The following is a 19,053-nucleotide window of genomic DNA, read 5'->3' as shown; positions in this document are numbered from 1 at the left end:
TCACCAGCTTGCCCCCTCAGACACTTCTTATGCCACCTGTGATAGCCTGTGTGTCCCATCCGTCATCTAAGAGTCCACAGAACTGGAATGGAAACTGGTCATCCTTGATACAGAGAGGTGCCTAAGGAGCTTTTAAATGTGAGGAGGGCTTTATGGCTCCACTACTCCTTCATGCAGTAAGTCACAACCCCTATTATCCTTTTACCTGTTATTATACATCAATGTCCAGTCCCCTTACATCTGCAACTAGTTGGGTTTATCAACATTGAACCTGATGCTGAGAGAAGTAGAAGCAATGAGTTGGTGTAAAAGGCAGAAACCCACTGCAGACCACTGTAGGAAAGGTGTGAGAGAAGGAGAGAGTCGGGGGTTGGGGGTTAGAGACAGAGTCTGTAAGATGATAAGTGAAAATAAGAGGCAACAGGTATGGAATCTGATAAGTAAAGGAAGTGAAAACTGGAACCAGATAATGGAGGGATGATGGGCAGATGGAACCGACTGAGGCAGTGGAATGAAATGAAACCGGGTGAAGGGGGTGGTGGGAGATGTGGGGATAGATGGAGATCAGAAGGGAAGAAAAAGGTGGACAGGAAGTGTGGGTTACCTGAAGTTGGAAAATTCAACGTTCATACCATTGGGTTGTAGACTACCCAGATGGAATATGTGGTCTTGTTCTTCTGGTTTGTGTTTGGCTTCACCCTGGCAGTGGAGAAGGCTGAGGACTGACAGCTCAGTGAGGGAACGAGAAGGTGAGTTGAAATGGCTAGGATGTCCATTGCGGACAGAGGGCAGGTGTTCTACAAAATGATTACCTAGTCTCACTGATGTAGAAGAGGCCACATCAAGAGCACCGAATGCAATAGACGAGTGAGAATGAGAGTGTCTCAGGATAGGAGAAAGTCAGTGAGAGATAGCAAGACAGGGAGAGAAAGAGTCAAGAGGAAATAAAGGGGAATGTCTGACAGACAGCAAAGGATAATGAAAGAATAAATAGATCATCATCTGCCCTGTTTTGATTTGAATTCACTTGAGGAGAAAGAGAAGGGGGCAGGAGAAGATGGAGAGGGAGAGAAAGGAAAAGAGAAAAAAAATTCAGAGTCCAGTGGCCTGAGAGTCAAAGACCTAGTGGCGGCAAGACAGTAATTTTCTTGTACTTTACAGAAGCATGGAGGACTGAGATCTTTGAGCAGATAGGCAGGGACGAGGAAGAACATTGGACCCATTGGCTCATAAAATGTTGTTTGGGCCATCTAAACCTCTTAAGTTGATTCTGAACTCAGGTTTCCAAGATGAGTAGGAAAAGTGTGATAAACATCTAGTCATGAATTATTTTGGACAATTAAACAGCTTTAGAAGCATCACTATCCTCAATGAGGGAAGGGGCCAGTGTGTGATAATCCTATCAATTTGCACTTAACGATAACCTATCCATCAATCCTTAATTTAAATTTCACCAGGACACTGCTCCAGACCTCATCACAGCCTTAGACTATTCATGGACCAAAGAGCTGAACTCCAGAGGTGATTGCCTTTGACCTCAAGGCAGTGTTTGACTGACTGTGGCATCAAGGCACCTTGGCAAAACTGACGTCAATGAGCATCAAAGGAAAATTCCGCAGTAGTTAGAATCATTCATCACACAAATGGGGGAGATGGTTGTGGATGTCGGAGATCAACCATCCAGTCCCAGGAAAGCACACCGGAACACCTCAGAGCAGACCTACATCCAACCACCTTCAGCTTCTTGATCAATTACTTTCCTACTATCGGAAGAGGGGATATTTGCTGATGACCCACAGTGTTCAGTTCCACTTACAACTCCTCAGACAACAGTCAGACATCGGGCTGATAAGTAAATTTCATGCCACAAGAGTGCCAGACAAAGAACGTCTCCAACAAGAGAGAGCCTAACCATCTACTCTTGATATTGCCGTGTCTGCCACTATCAATATCCTCAAAATTACCATTGGCCTGGAACTCAGTGGATCAGCCACACAAACACTGTTGCTCCAAGAGCTGGTCAGAGAGTGGGCATTCTGTAGTGAGTGAATCATCTCCTGATATCCCAAGGATGTTCCACCATTTCCAAGGCATGGGTCAAGAGCATGATGGAATACTCTTCAAAGGCATGGATGAGTGCAACCCAAACAATGCTCAAGAAGCTCAACACTTTCCAGGCCAAAGAGGTTCACTTCATTTGTACTCCATAAACATTTATGCTCTCCACCATCACCACACAGTGGTTGCAGAGTGTACCATCTACAAAATGATCTTCAGTTACTCACCCAGGCTACTCCAGCAGCACTTCCCAAGCCTGCAACCTCTACCCCAAGAAGAACAAGGGTAGCGGGTGCATGAGAACACCACCACTTGCAATTTCCCTTCCTAGTCATACATCAAACTGACTTGGAAATTTATCACCATTGCTGGGTCTAAATCCTGGAAATGCCTAACCAACAGCACTGTGGGAGTAACTTCACCAGAAGGAATACAGCAGTTCAAGATGACAGCTCACCACCACCTCCTCAAGGGCAGTTAGGGATAAGCAATAACTTCTGGCTCTGCCAGTAACAATCAGATCCCAAAGATGAATAAAAGAAAAGCAACAAATATTTAATGATTTCTTAGAGACACAAGAGGTGGCAGGTGCTGGCATTTGGAACAAAGATCAAACTGCTGGAGGAACTCAGCAGGTCAGGCAACATCTGTGGAGGGAAATGGACAGTCGACATATAGGGTTGAGACCCTCCAGCCCAGATGAAGGGTCTCAACCCAAAACATTGACTGTCCATTTCCCTCCACAGTTGCTGCCTGACCTGCTGAGTTTCTCCAGCATTTCGTTTTTTAATGATTGCTTATTAACCATAAAATCCTGGATTCTACTCTCCCACTCCACCTTCCACACAACCAACATTTTTCTGCCCAACAACCCTCTTTTCCCATCCCAAATGCACTTCCATTTCCCCATCCTCCTGTTATTTACAAACACATTTACCTCAGATAAGAAGACAAGATTCTGAGAAAAATTTCTAAGGATGAAGCGTTGAGGTATTCGTGTCAATAAAAATTCACTAAGTGAGAAGTATATTGAAATGCACTGCAATTTCCAAACATGGAATCTTGAAACTCGAGCACTGGGACTTTGGAAGTTACAATTAAGGAATAAAGTGGACTGTTTAGATTCGAGGTAATTGCTGAAATTACTCAAAGGAAACTAATTGGTTTCTTTTCCACAGGAAAATGAATAATTTGCTACCTTCTGTTAAAACAACTGTGCATTTTCTGTCAGCGTTGAATAGGCAAGGGTGTTCAGATAAACTTAACACATCTGAGAACAATTTTAAGTAATTGACAAAGTAAGTTTATTTTTTATTTAACTGTCACCTTCTAGAATTTCAGTAATCCTTTGATTCAGTGTCTTCAGGACTGATATTATATTTAAGTCTGTAAAATAAAATAGAGTTGCAAATGTTGGCAGTTCTGCAAGTAGTACTATGAAATCTTTGATCTCTACTTGAGAGGGCAGACTTGACCTTGGTTTAATGACCCTCTGAAAGATAGCAGCATGGCAGTCCCTCCTTGTAGGATTGGAATGCCATATTAAGTCAACTGCCCTAGTCACTGGCCATTACTTCCATTCACAACCTTCCACTTCCGATCCAAGGAATAACCAGGTGACAAAAGCAAAATAGTTGAAAGTCAAAATAAAACTGCAGATGCTACAAATCTGAAATAAAAACAGAATCAATAACTCCACTGGCCACGCAGCATCTAAAGAAAGAGAAGAAGAGTTAATGTTTCAGCTCAGAGGAAGAACTCAGCAGGTGAGGCAGGATCTGTGGTGGGACAAATAATTCTGAGTTCTTTTGCCAGAACAGCAAGTAGCTTTTCATATCAAACTGCATTTTAGTGAAGATTTGATTGACCTGGGATCTTAGCTACAAAATGGAGTTGCGTAGCTGTGGTGCCGGGTCGTGCTTATTACAGATGCCGAAGACTCAACGCATTGCCTCCGCTCAGTTAACCTCTGTTAGAGCATCAATAAAGAACCACATTCGACCTGAACATCTGTAGGCTGGGAAGGGAAAAGTCTTGGTGGAATCATTGGGTGAGGACCATGATAGAACCAACAGTAATGCAATAGTTAAATTTCATGCAAATTATACGGGATCAAGGCAGTATCTATAGCCAATACTCAAAAGATATTATGGTTTATTCAACTAAATTTACTCCAATGAGATTCTAAAAGTGAAGATAGAACTCACAAAATTTCCTGCTACTTTGCACCACAAAGAGGGCCGTTTGAGGAGTATCAACAACTCAGAGCCAGATCTGTAGCCCAAAATAGTTTATAGGAAATGTTTGAGTTAGTAGCAGAGAGAGAAACTAGGTGGAGAAAATAGTAAATAGTCAGAGTTAGAAAGCAACAATTTGGATTTTACACTGTATTTACTTGTAAAGCACTGGAGTCAGGAATGCAATAATCCAGCAATTTATATCAAGCCAAAGTAGGAGACAGCTTAATCAGTGAGCATTTTAAATGAGGAGAAAAAGATAGAAATGCAGAGAAGGACCAAGAGCTGGTAAATGGGATTAGTACAGTGGGTACATAGATGTGGTGGTTAAAGGGCCTGTTTCTGGGCTGCATTGTTCTATGACTCAATGAGTTCAGAGAAGGAATTTCAGAGCTTAGATCCTGAGCCACAACAGGGATGTCTGCCTACAGAGGAATGAAGGAAGAGGATAAGAGAAGATAAGATATTTATTTATTAGTCACATGTACATTGAAACACACAGTGAAATGCATCCTTTGTGCAGAGTGTTCTGGGGGCAGCCCACAAGTGTGGCTACGCCTCCGGCACCAACATAGCATGCCCACAACTTCCTAACCCGTACGCCTTTGGAATGTGGGAGGAAACTGGAGCATCTGGAGGAAACCCACGCAGACACACAGGGAGAACGTACAAACTCCTTAAAGACAACGCCAGAATTGAACTGGGGTCACTGGCACTATAATAGCGTTACGCTAACCGCTGGTGGTTTTGGGCTGGAACGAGTGATAGAAATAAGGAGGGATGAGGTGATGAGGGGACCTCAGCACAATGATGAGAAATAAAAAAAACTGTATCCCTCACAAACCAAGGCAACAGAAATTATGGAGACACAAGATATTGCAGATGCTAGAATCTGGAGCAAAAAAACAAAAAAAAAGAGGAATTCAGAAGGGTTGAGCAGCATCAACTCACTGAGTTTCTCCAGCAGTCTGGTTTTTGCAAAAGAATTGCTGTTGGGGAATAAAGAAATGGCAGGGAGGTTAAACATATTCACTGTGTCTGTCTTCACAGAATTAGTGGAGAACAGCAGGTCTAGAGTAAATGAGGAGCTGAAAGGAAAGAACAAAGGCAAAAAAAAATTACAAGAATTTTGAGGTTATAACCAGCAGAATACAGAAGGGGGAACCAGTGTATGTGGTACATTTGGACTTTCAGAAGCCTTTTGATAAGGTACCACGCAAAGGTTATTTACAAAATTAGAGCACATGGTGTATTATGGGTAGTTCTGGCCATTATGGGTAGTTCTGTGATTAAACTAGAAAGGGTGCGGAAAAGATTCTCAGAAATGTTGCCTGATATTGCTAGTTACAAGGAGAGATTGGATAGGCTGGGACTGTTTTCCCTGGAGTGGAGGAAGCTGATGGGTGACCTTATAGAGGTTTGTAAAACCATGAGGGGCATGGATAGGGTAGATAGTCACCATCATTTTCCCAGGGTAGGGGAGTGTAATAGGTTTAAGGTGAGAGGTGAAATATTTAAAGGGGATCTGAGGGGCAACTTTTTCACACAGAGGGTGATGGGTATGTTGAATGAGCTGCCAGACGAGATGGTAGAGGAGGGTACAAATACATTTAAGAGATATTTGGATAGGTACATGGATAGGAAAGGTTTAAAGGGGCATGCACCAAGTGGGATAAGCAATGATAGGCACCTTGGTCGGCATGGACAAGTTGGGCCAAAGGGCCTGTTTCTGTGCTGTATAACTTTATGATCTATGGGATGGGGTTAGCATAATGCTATTACAGTGCCAGTGACCTGGGTTCAATTCTGGCCACTGTCTGTGAGGATTTTTTACATTCTCCCCGTGTCTGTGTGGGTTACCTCTGGGTGCTCTGGTTTCCTCCCACATTCCAAAGACATATGGGTTAGGAAGTTGTGGGCGTGCTATGTTGGCACCAGAAGTGTGGTGACATTTGTGGGCTGCCCGCAGAACATTCTACGCAAAATTGCATTTCACTGTGTATTTCGATGTACATGTGACTAATAAAGATATCGTATCTTATCTCACTGGCATGATTGAGGATAGTGTCACAGACAGAAAACAGAATAAAAATAAACATTAAGGATCAGAGTTTCAAAATAAAAGCTCAGTTATATGGGACTGAGATGAGAAAATATTTCTGCACCAAGATGTGAGACAATCTTTGGAACTCTGTACCCAAGAAGGCTTTGCAGGTTTTGTCACTCACTATATTCTAGACTGAAATGGATAGAAGTTGGGATGTTAAGGAAATCCAAGGACATTGGGATAGTGCAGGAAAGTGGCCCTGAGGTAAAAGATCAACCATGGTCTTATTGAATGGAGAAGTAGGCATGAGGGGCTGAATGGTCTCTGGCTGCTTCTACCTTTTTACTTATTTGTGTTTTTGTGAGGCTTTGGTAAACCTAGAGTCAGTGCAGGTCAGCAAGGACAGGGCTGAATAGTGACTGGGACTTGGTACAAACCAACAGAGAGTCAAAACAGCACTGAATTTAATCAAATGGTAGAGCCGGCAGCATGGATTAGGATATCAACAGCATATCGGCTGAAGCAGATGATGTGTTTACTTCTCTGCCACCTTTATAAACTGAGAAAATAGGGCTTTGAAAATTCAGCTGCTGCTTGGAAAACATGAATTATATAAAAAGCAAGTAGCAGTTAGCAATGCCTCAGGTATTCAGGGTTTCAGCTGAAACAGGGCAAGCTCCAAAAGGTGACGTCTATTTTGGATCACAGATGGAAGTCTGTGATTTTAAAATGAATATATACCTAACATCAGGCTTCGGGAAACATGCTAATGATGCTTATTAACGGGCTGAATGAAGGCCTGACATGCCGCATGTCAGCTTGTGACTAATGCACTGGTGGTGTAATGGCCGCCACGAGTGGGTTTAATTATAACCTGTCTCACACTATTTTGTCAGCAGCTTTGATGAAACTGTTACCCTCCAGCCTATGATGGCAAAAAAAAGCAATTTAAAAAAAGCAGGAAAAGAGAGAGAGAGAAGAAAGAGCTGAATTAAATTAAAAATGCAGATACATTTCAATAAGAACCTGGGGAAAAGAAAAGCTGGCTTGAACTTTTTTTTGATTTTCAGCCTAAATGGACTGGATTGGCCGTAAAAATACACCCACCTCACATTTTCTCATTTCGACTTATGGTCATGCTTTAAAAAAGAAAATTGGAAATTACCCTTCTAGCTCAAGTCAATAACCCGTGGGAGATATGATCATCTTCGAGACTCTGTGCTCCTTCATGAATCCGGTTAGAAATGATTATGTTCATGTTCCACGAGGAACACCTGATAATGTGGTTGGTGGACCCACCAAAATTTGGGGAAAATGTTGATCACATGAAAAAAAATTACAGGAAAAGAACAGAAGGAAAAAAAAATCAAGGACAGAACAAGTCCTTTGGCCAAAAGCCTCTTTCACACAGTTAGGCAAATCACCCAGCCCAAAAGCACACTCACAGAGTGTAAGATCACGCTTAACAGGCCAAAATCACATTCACCCAAACCGACTTCACCAATTACCCAGGCCATTAAACCACAGAGCCAGACTAAAATTCGATATCAAGCAACACCCCAATTCACCAGAGTAATATCTCCCTCCCCCAGCACAACATGCCACTCAGATCAAAATCTCATCCTTCCTGGTATAATTTATGTATAATTTGTCTGTGTGTTGTCTGAACCTACATGCCTCTGATTCTGTCGTAAGCCAGTTTTTCATTGTACTTCTACCTCACCATACTTGTGCACATGACAATAAACTCAACTTGACTTGATTTAACCAATATCCCAACCACCCAGTTCAACATCCTATTCACCCATTCCAATATCCACTCCTTAGATCCAATATCCCACTCAGTCCATCCAGCATCACACTCATCCTGACCAGCATCTCCCAGTCTAACATCCCACTCAGTCAGTCCAACTTTCCTCTTCCCCATGAACATTATATTTACCCTGCCCAAAAATTACATTCCATTCACCCTGTCCAATATAACATTCACCTACTCCAACATCACACGTCCTCAGTTTCACATCCAGACTACCAACATGCCCACACAATCTAACATCCCAATCACCTAGAGCAGTATAACATTCAGCCAGTTAAGCATCACACTCACCCTGATCAATATCTCCCAGCATAATACCACACGCACCTGGTTCCATAGCCCACTCCTTCAAGCTAATGTCACATACACCTAGTCTAACATCAGATTCACCCAGTCCAACATCGTACTCCCCTGGTCAAACATCATATACACTCAGTCTGACAACATGCTCACCCACTCCAACCTCATTCTAATGTCTAACTAACCCCATCCAATATCCCACTCACCAGTCCAATATCACATTTACCTAGTTCAACATCACACTCACCCAGTCCAAATCCAACTCACCCAATTAAACATCAGTCATTCTGATCAGTATCAACCACTGTATTATCTGTGTTATTCAAGTCAGAATCATGTTCACCTGTCCAATATCCCACTCATCCAATTAAACATCACAACATACTCACCTATTCCAATATGCCACTCCTTGGATCTAACATCACAATCACCAAGTTCAGCAATACCACCATCCTGACAAACATTACCCAGTATAATATCCTACTCACTCAGTCCAACATCACAAATATACTCCAGCGTTTCACTCCCCCTGCCCATTGTAACATTGACCAAGTTCAATATCCCATTCCCCAAATCTTACATCACATGCACCCAAACAAATATCAAGCCTACCCAATTCAATGTCCCACTTCAACATCACACCCCCTAGTCCAACATCCTGCTGACACGGTCCAATATTACATCTGCCAGTTGAGCATCACAACTACCTTGAAAGTCACCCTAGCTTAGCATGCGCAGTCCAACACCACACTCACCCACTCATATCACATTCACCCAGACAAATATCATGCTTACACAATCCAACATCCCACTCACCCAGTCAAACAGACCAGTCCCCCAGTGCAACATCATGCCACACAATTCAACATCCCCCTCACACAGTCCAATATACCACCCACCTAGTCTGACAACGCAATAACCCAGTCCAATATCCCAGACTTCCAGTCCAATATCTCATCCACACAGTCCATTATCAAACTCGTACAACCCAGCATCATGCTCACACAATCCAACATCCCATCTAATGAATCCAATAGCACATTAGCCCAGTCTAATATCACACCACCCAGTCCAACATCACACTCACCCACTGTAAATCACACTAATCCTGACCAAAATCATCCATACCAATATCCAACCCTTCCTGTCTGGTACTCCAAGCATCAATTCAATATCATATTTACTCAGTTAGAGTCATAGAGTACTACAGCACAGAAACAGGCCCTTTGGCCCATCTACTTCATACTGACCTGATCTTCTGCCTAGTCCCAACTACCTGTGCACGGACCATACCCCTTCAAACCCCTCCCATCTACGTACCTATCCAAACTTCTCTTAAGTGTACAATTGAACCCCCATCCACCACTTCTGCTGGTAGCTCGTTCCACACTCACACCAACCTCTGAGTGAAGAAGTTTCCCCTCAGATTCCCCTTATATATTTCACCTTTCACCCTAAACCTATCTCCTCTAGTTCTAGTCTCACCCAATCTTAGGGGAAAAAGCCTGCATGCATTCACCCTATCTATACCCCTCATAATTTTGTATACCTCTATAAGATCTCCCCCATTCTCCTGCGCTCCAGGAAGTAAAGTCCTAACCTATTCAACCTTTCCCTATAACTCAGGTCCTCAAGTCCTGGCAACCTCCTTGTAGATTTTCTCTGCACTCTTTCAAGCTTATTGATATCTTTCCTGTAGGTAGGTGACCAGAACTGCACACAATACTTTAAATTCAGCCTCACCAACATCTTGTACAAGTTTGACATAACATCCCAACTCTTGTACTCAATGCATGATTAATGAAGGCCAAAGTGCCAAAAGCTCTCTTTACGACCCGTGGTGTTGCACTTTCAAAGAACTATGGACTTGTATTCCCAGGTCCCTCTGTTCTACTGCACACCTCAGAGCCCTACCATTCACTGTGTAAGTCTGACCCTGATTTGTCCTCCCAAAGTGCAACACCTCACACTTGTCTGCATTAAATTCCATCTGTCATTTTTCAGCCCATTTTCCTAGCTGGTCAAGATCACGCTGCAAGCTTTGATGGTCTTCCTCACTGTCCACTACGCCCCCAATCTTGGTCACAATCAGTATCACAATCACCCTAATCAACGTTAACCAGTCTAATATTCAACTTACTCAATCCAGCATCACATTCACCGAGTCCCACTTCATACCTCATCCAATATTCCTTTCCCCAAGTCTAACACCATGTTCAATCAGTCCAACATCCCACCTTTGCAGTCCAACACAACATTGACCTGCACTCCTCCAGTCCAGCATCCAGTTCAACATCCCACTCACCAAGTCCAGTATCACATTCCCCTATTTCATTCACATTCGCCCTGACCAATATCATCCAGTCGAACACCTCACCCTCCCAGTCCAACATTATGCTTTCACCAAGCGGGAAAATCTTCTGAGAGTGCACAACTACCTACAGTGCAGCGGCTAGCACAACACTATTACAGCGCCAGTGAGCTGGGTTCAATTCTGGCCGCTGTCTGTAAGGAGTTTGTACGTTCTCCCCGTGTCTGCGTGGGTTTCCTCCGGGTGCTCCTGTTTCCTCCCACATCCCGAAGATGTACAGGTTAGGAAGTTGAGGGCATGCTAAGTTGGCACCAGAAGCATAGCAACACTTGTGGGCTGCCCCCAGAACACTCTACGCAAAAATGCATTTCACCGTGTGTTTTGATGTACGTGTGACGAATAAAGAAATCTTATCTTACATTGTGGAAGTAGAAGCCTTTCCTGTTGAGAAGGTGTGGTTAATTATGAAGACTTAATAGACATATAACTTTATTCAATGACTATTTGAACAAAAGCTTGTGATGCCCAAGATGCCACATGCTCCTCACTGAAGGGAATGGAGATGAAATCATCTCTCTATGAATAGTGCCTCAATGATTCCTCTATTGTTGTGGTGAGAAGTAAATTGTGAGGCATTGCAGAGATGTGCTGCAGCTGCTTAGGATGTTCCTGTGATGAGGAAACTGAGAATTGATGTCACTTTGATCTCCATGGAGAGAGAAGTCCTGGCAGGAGCGTGTAGCCAAAGATCTTACCACAAAGTTTTATATATTTCTGTGATTACAGCCTTGGAAAACTGGAGGCTGTGAATACGTTGGCAATAGAGAGGTCATTACGTTTTGTTTGTTTTCCAGAGCACTATTTGTTAATTAGTCTCCTCGGATTTGAAGTGAAATCATCATCTTCGAACTTGAAGTGCTGCCAAAGAAGGAGAAGACAATGCAATGTAAGATAAGATATCTTTATTAGTCACATGTACATCGAAACACACAGTGAAATGCATCTTTTTTTGCATAGAGTGTTCTGGAGGCAGCCCACAAGTATCGCCACGCTTTTTCCCTTTAAGCAAAATTTCCTTTAAACAAAATATAATGTATTGGTATTGGTATTGGTTTATTGTTGACACTTGTACCAAGGTACAGTGAAAAACTTGTCTTTCATACCATTTGTACAGATCAATTCATTACACAGTTCAGATACATTGAGTTAGTACAGAGTGCATTGAGGTAGTACAAAATTAAAAAAATAACGGAGTACAGAGTAAAGTGTCACAGCTACAGGGAAGTGCATTGCAGGTAGGCAATAATGTCCAAGGTCACAACAAGGTAGATTGTGAGGTAAAGAGTCCATCTCAATGTAAAAGGAAACCGTTCAATAGTCTTATCAAGCTGTCCTTGAGCCTAGTGGTATGTGCCCTCAGGCTCCTGTATCTTCTGCCATATGGGAGAGGACAGAAGAGAGGATGACCGGGGTGGGCGGGGTCTTCACCAAGGCAGCGAGAGATACAGAGTCCTTGGAGGGGAGGCTGGCTTCCGTGACATGTTGGGCTGTGTCCACAACTCCCTGCAGTTTCTTGTGGTCCTGGACAGAGCAGTTGCCATACCTAGCCGTGGTGCATCCAGATAGAATCCTTTCTGTGGTGCATCAATGAAAGTTGGTGAGTGTCAAAGGGGACATGCCAAATTTCTTTAGCCTCCTGAGGAAGTAGAGGCATTGGCTGTGGCATCTATGTGGTTGGAGCAGGATGGTTATTGGTGATGTAGCAGTGAGTAATGTTGTACAACAATAGTTATGCCCAACAATATAGTTTCTTACTTAAGATAAGAGAAGATAACTGCTACATTACCGAGCTTACTTATGATAAGTTTACCATAAAACAATATTTATGATAATGTTACCGAGGTCCAGGTAGAAAACAGTGCCTTTGGAGAGTATTTAGAAATAGGATCTTCATAGATGGGCATGATTTTGTGACCTGCTCTGAAGTGGGACTGAATGTAAAAAAACGCTTCTCTGTTGAGGTGACTATAGTGGAGAGGCGTACAGTCAAATATTGAATGGAAGAAGACTTGGAAGCAGGAACAAACCTCTTCATCCTACAAGCATTACTTGCGATTTTATAGTGGTTACAACGCCAAAGCACATCTGAAAGGCATTTTCAGAAAACATTTGACAGCATCCCACAAAGGAAGATATAAGAATTGATGACCTGAAGCTCAGTCATAGAGCTCAGTTATCAAGTGTCAGAGGAGGAGAGAGGGAAGAGATTTAAGAGGGAATTCCAGAGCTTGGGGCATCAGCAAATGAAACCACAGCAACCCATGGTGGAATGATTAAAATATGAGATACACAGGGGTACAAGAATTGGAGGAGACAGGGGATTCCCAGGAGTTGTAGAGCTGGGGCAGATCTCAGGAGTGATACAGTCTTTACTCCAGTCGAGACAAATGCAAGGTCAGTGACGAGATGCCTCAAAGCTGTGGATTGGTTTAGCACAAAAAAAGAATATCCAACATCATAGATACAGCAGCTTTGAAGAAAAGCCTAACAATTGGTAGGGGATTAACTGTGCACGCTGTAATTAAATCTACATTGACATCTTGCTAATTAGCTCCTTAATTACAATGAAACAACATAATTACAGGCAGAGCCTTTGCTAATTGTTAATTAGAATTAGTGGCAATTATTTTGTGGTTTTCTTCAGACTGACGAGGCAGAAGAACAAATGATTGCTTCACTGTCTCTCTGGAATGGCTGCTCCTGCCGTTTTGCAGGGCAGTCTGCCTGTCAATTCCAGTGCAGTTTCATAATTCAGAAGCAGCCAACCAATGAACTCTATTCAACTGTGGCTAATTTGGAAATGTCTCTCGTCAATACACAGATTACTGTAACAAAGTGTAAATAACGTTGTGCTGCAGAGTGAGTAACAGTTTAAGAAAGAATCAGATTCAAACCAGGTCAGTGAATTTTGTAATTGCTTTAAAAATAAACAATGGATCAGTGGATCAAAGAGCCACCTGGAATGACATTACCATCCTGGATTGTTTCCAGGTTCAATTCCAATTTGAGATGTGATAACTTGTCTCATCCAAGCGGAGGACTCAAAGTGCCTTTAAACTGGGCTCAGATCTTCCTTAAGTGCACCTTCTACCACCAGTTGCAGGAATGTGCATGTTTGCTGACTGAGGACTGAGTCCAGCTTGGTTTAGTTACATGTCTTGTTTGATTAATATATTGATACCCACATTAGCATTAGCGCTGGAGCCTGTATTGAAACTGGCACCAGTAATCGTTCTGGCACTAACATTAGCAATGGGCCTTTCATTGATAGTGAAACTGGCACTAATACTGACAGTCTGGGTGCAACACTGCCACTGGAACTGACAGTCTGGAGTTAGCAATGGCACTGACATTGACACTGAAAACGATGAAAGTAGGGGAACCAAAACTAACAATGATAATCACTGATAATTACAATGACTCTGGTATTGAAAATAAAGCTGGTATTGGCACTTCCACTGCTGACACTGATGCAGTGACTGGCACTAACACTTATATGACTATTGACACATGCATTGACCCTGGCAGAATCATTGATACAGTAGCTAACACTGGCACTGGCATTGGCACTGATACTTGCACACATTAAAATTTACACTGTGCCAAATACTGGCATTGACACTTCAAATTGTATAGCAGTGCAAGAAAAATAAGTGAAAGCAAAGAAATGAAAGTATCTCAGAGTGATAAAAATGCAATATCTGATCTGAAATTTTGTGTTGCTTTGCACAGTCTGCTCACCAAAAATCAGAGCTGGTGCAGTGGGTAAAATAATCTGTCAGGCCTGAGGTAAATTGGCTCTAAGCATGAAATTAGTTTGTTGGTTCGATACAGCTTCTGGGCTCAGCCAGACACCACTGAATCACCAGGCAAAGAGCACCACAGTGTGGGAGGCTCTTCTAAAGTCTGGGTGAGGAATGTTATTGGGGAAGAGTGGAGGAGGCTTGAATGTCTGAAATGAAGGCAGCCACATTCCTGTCCTTCATTATGATTGAAACCCAGCAGCAGAGCCTGAAAAACGAATAAAACAAAACTGAATATCAGTGTAACGTTTAACTAAATACAAGGGATATGGACTTACATTGATTGAGATACCATCAGTAATATAGGGTGCTAAGAGGGAGGAGTTACTAAGTGAAAGTGCAGAGGAGATAAACTTATATCAGTAGAGGTATAGTCAGTAATACAGAGTGCTAGGAGGGAGGGATACTCAAAGAATTCCATTGATTTAAGAGATTTGATAGTTTCATGTTGGTGTGTGTAAACTCTGCAAGGAATCCAGATATGTCATCTCACATGTAAAAATAAGTAGGTAATCTCAACAAGTTTATAACTTTCTGGGCTAAATAATTGTATTCCATCTGTAGAGTTTATTGTTTCTTCAAGGTTGAAATGCTGAATTCTGAAGCAGATGATGATGCACCAGAGAGCAGGCAGTTCCTCAGACAGCTATCACTCTCCCTCTAATACCAGATGGTCCCTAAACTGACCTGTCACTCAAATGCACCCACACAATGCTGGGAATTAGATCTCCCTGGACAAAACCCTTGATGGGATGCCTTGCATTGGTATGAATCTTGACTAACCATTTATTGCTATTGCACAGCTAATAGCAGAATTATACAAAGGACACTGGTGTCCATTGATATTTTCAAGATTGCAGCTGACAGATTATTTTGTTATTAAAGCATGTCCATGAAGTTGAGGTATAGATCAGCCATCTCATTAATGGCCAAACAGGCACGGGGGACTAAATAGTCTCTTCCTGCACATGTCATGTAAAATTGAAAGCAGATGGGTAAAATTAATTTTCCATTCTTAGAGGCTCCAGGGAATATCTGGAGGGGTTGGAGTCATGTATGGTGTGGGAGGGAGAGAGCAAAGGGGGACGCTGTGGTGGGGAGAGAATCTGGATAGGATAGTGAAAGGGGAGGGGGACATTGGCTGTCTGTGTCGCAATCCCATCCTTGAAGAGCATTAGTGACTGAGTAATCCAGCAGTGTTCATGGCAGGTTTCTGTTTCAAGTTTCTACAACTTCCCAACCTTGCAACTTTAGCATGCTGGGTTTGAAGCCATGATCTCAAGGTCCTTCTTCAATCACATGGCTACTGAGCCACAATGCCTTACATCACCAGAATTCATGGTTCATTTTCTCTAACACCTTCTCCTATCTTTCTTCCTCCACCCTCAGTAGCTGCCCACCCAGTCACTGCCCAGTTCTGTTGGCCTTCTCAAAGCCTTCCAACTTTCTCCCTTCACTCCCCCTTCAAGATTTCCATTCTCCTCTCCAACCCACCCTATCCACCCCCCATCCCTATCCCATCCTCCTCAGTTGCAGGAGACAGGTTGCAGCAACAGTGTATCCTCAGTGTTAGTAACATGAAACATCAACAGGTAGGTCTCTTCTTACTAGGGCACCTAATGCCCCCACCTCAACTACTTGGTGACCCATTGGAGCATGCTCCATCTCTGGTGAATTACAAGGTATATGTGGGTGGGATTTCAAAACAAGGATGGGAAAAGTTTAGTCAATCATGCCATGAAGGTTTGATGTTTAGTTTCACCTCTTCTGGCAGTACTGAGTGAAACAAGCCAGGAAAATCAAACCTTTGCTGCCAACCAATACAAAATTAGCTGTTTTTTGTTGGATTAGCTGTGAAAAGGGGACAGGATTCTTTCCTCCAATCATTACCTAGTGTTTCCATCATAACAATTGTTCTTTTGACTCACAGGCTTTGTTGTGATGGTCCTCATTGCAAACCAACATTCACTGCCTGGCCTCATGAGTGGAAGAGGTGCAGTTAGAGCGGAGTAAGATTACCTTATGTATGGACATGTTTCCGGCAAAGTTTTAGCAACCTGCAGGAGAGCTGGGAAGGAAACTGGCAAACAGATCAGCTTTTGTCAGATAAACTTTTTTAAGTCTCCACACATTCTGTGTGGATCAAGCCATCTAGAGAGGTCACAGGTCAGAGACCACCCTTACATCAGCTCATCTGTTTACCATCTGGTGAAAGAAGCAACCTAAAGTGATGAAAGCTTTTAGGCTTCAGGACCTTGCACCAGGCATCTGTTGACTCAAACAAGGTCAGGTCTATGTAGGTTTGCTCACTTGGATGGGATTTCTTCTGCTCAATTTAGAAATGTAATATACTTTAATGTATCTCACTATTTATATATTTCTGTCTCCTATAAATAAACATTGTTCAGTTTACTTAAACAGGATTCTGGTTGACTTTACTATTTTTAATCATAAATTGCACGCCTAACTGTTCCAGCACTGTAAATGTTTCCAAGAAGCATTTAGATTCTTGACATTGTGCAGCAACAACTTAAAGTAAAATAAATATCCACTATATTTCACTCTCTTGCCTTCAACTTTCCATTCACTCCCAAAGGTTGTGCCTCTGGCACTGACATCATGGAATCACAGAATCATGGACTTGTATAGCACAGCAGGTCAGTCCAACTATCATGCTTACCTTGGCTTTTTGAAGAACTATTCAATTGGTTGCACTTTCCTTCTCATTCCTAGAAGCCATGAACTTTTCTCTCTAATATTTATCCATTTCCTATATAAAAGGTACTGTTGAATCTGCATCCATACTGTTTTGGGCAGTGCATTCCAGATCGTAATCTCATGTGTAAAATAATATGTCTTCACATTACCTTTGTTTCTTTAGTCCTCTGGTCGTTGTCCCTTCAGCTGTTGGAAACAGTTTTGTCTTATTCACTCCATCAAAATCATTCATTATTTGGGAGATTACTGTCTTCTTACCTTTCTGCTCAAGTTAGCCCCTGCTTCTCCAATCTCTCCAATTAATTGAGTCCTCATCCCAGGTACCACACTGGGAAATCTCTACAAAGTTCTTCTCAGGTTTGGTGCCCAGGATGAAGGAAGTTCATGATCCAATTTCCCACATGTGGGTCTTCAAATGAAATTGGGCATAATCACACTAAAACATGGGCAAAATAATTTTATACACATCTTTAAAAAGGGTGCAAAGAAGGGTCCAATTCCTAGGCAAAGGCCTTTAAATCCTATCCACCATGTACCTTGAGGAAAAGGCCATCCCAGCTCCAGAGCTCTATTGTAAATTCCTGACAGTGCTCCAAGCACTGCTGACATATATGATCCACTTGAGCTTTGTATTACATTACATTAATGGAGCCATTACAAATGATCAGTTCAGATTGAGTCCTGTAACTCAACACCAACCATCCAGTGTCCTAGATGCTTAGACAGATGGGGCTAGGATTAATCATGCTGTCAATGAAACACATCCAAAGCAGCATGAATCCAATGACCAGTGATAGCACTCAACAAGCTGTACTGTTTACATCCTTCCACCCAACTTAACCCTGACTCTCATCATCATTTAGAAGGCTGCAACATCTTTGAACTTGTTATTTCAGCAGATGATTTCTACCCTAATTTTTGAACTGTGTTTGTTTACCACCTGATAGACTGTGTATTCCAGCGTCATGATGAAAAATTAAAACTACTCATTCAGGTGGATGTGAAGATGAAAGGGTGCCATTTAAAAAAAAACTGAAGGATAGTTCTCCCCACATGCTCTGCCAAAAACTTATTCATCATCTAGCATCACTAAATGTACTAACTGGTCAGTTATCATTGCTTATAGTGGGATCTTTCTGTGCACAAATCAGCTGTGGCATTTCCCTCATGCCAACGGTGATTGGACTTCAGAGGTAATACATTGGTAATAAAAGGTGCTGTATAAATGCTAATCTGCTCCTTTTGTTCTGTCTCTTGCTCATTCTTTTTTGTTCATGTTTCCCTCCTTGACAAGAAAACAAAATAAAGCAGTCACCTGTTTTTGAAATGCAGGCACGTCACAAGGTTTAACAATCTGCTGAAATCTCACTCCTGGCAGCTGGACGTCACCAGCACAAGTTCTCTGCTCAAGTCCACATGAAACAGAGCTTGATATAATTACCAGAATGGAAGCTTATTAAATCTTTTTTTTGAAGAAAGGAATGTCACCACAATAGCCTGGTTATAAAAAGGGGTCAAATTCAAACTGTACAGAAACCCACTGATGAGATTCTGTCTTATCAAAAAATCACTTTAAAGACTGCCTGAGTGACAGTCCTTATACCCAGGTGGGACATACTTAAGAAAAACAGACACACAGAGAGAAAGAGAAAGAAAAAAAGTAATTTCTTAGTTGAATGCATAGCTTAAGCATTTGAATACAA

Source organism: Pristis pectinata, chromosome 20 (assembly GCF_009764475.1).
Source record: "Pristis pectinata isolate sPriPec2 chromosome 20, sPriPec2.1.pri, whole genome shotgun sequence".
Taxonomy (NCBI): domain Eukaryota; kingdom Metazoa; phylum Chordata; class Chondrichthyes; order Rhinopristiformes; family Pristidae; genus Pristis; species Pristis pectinata.
The sequence above is the reverse complement of the archived record's forward strand: the minus strand, read 5'-3'. Positions refer to the sequence as shown.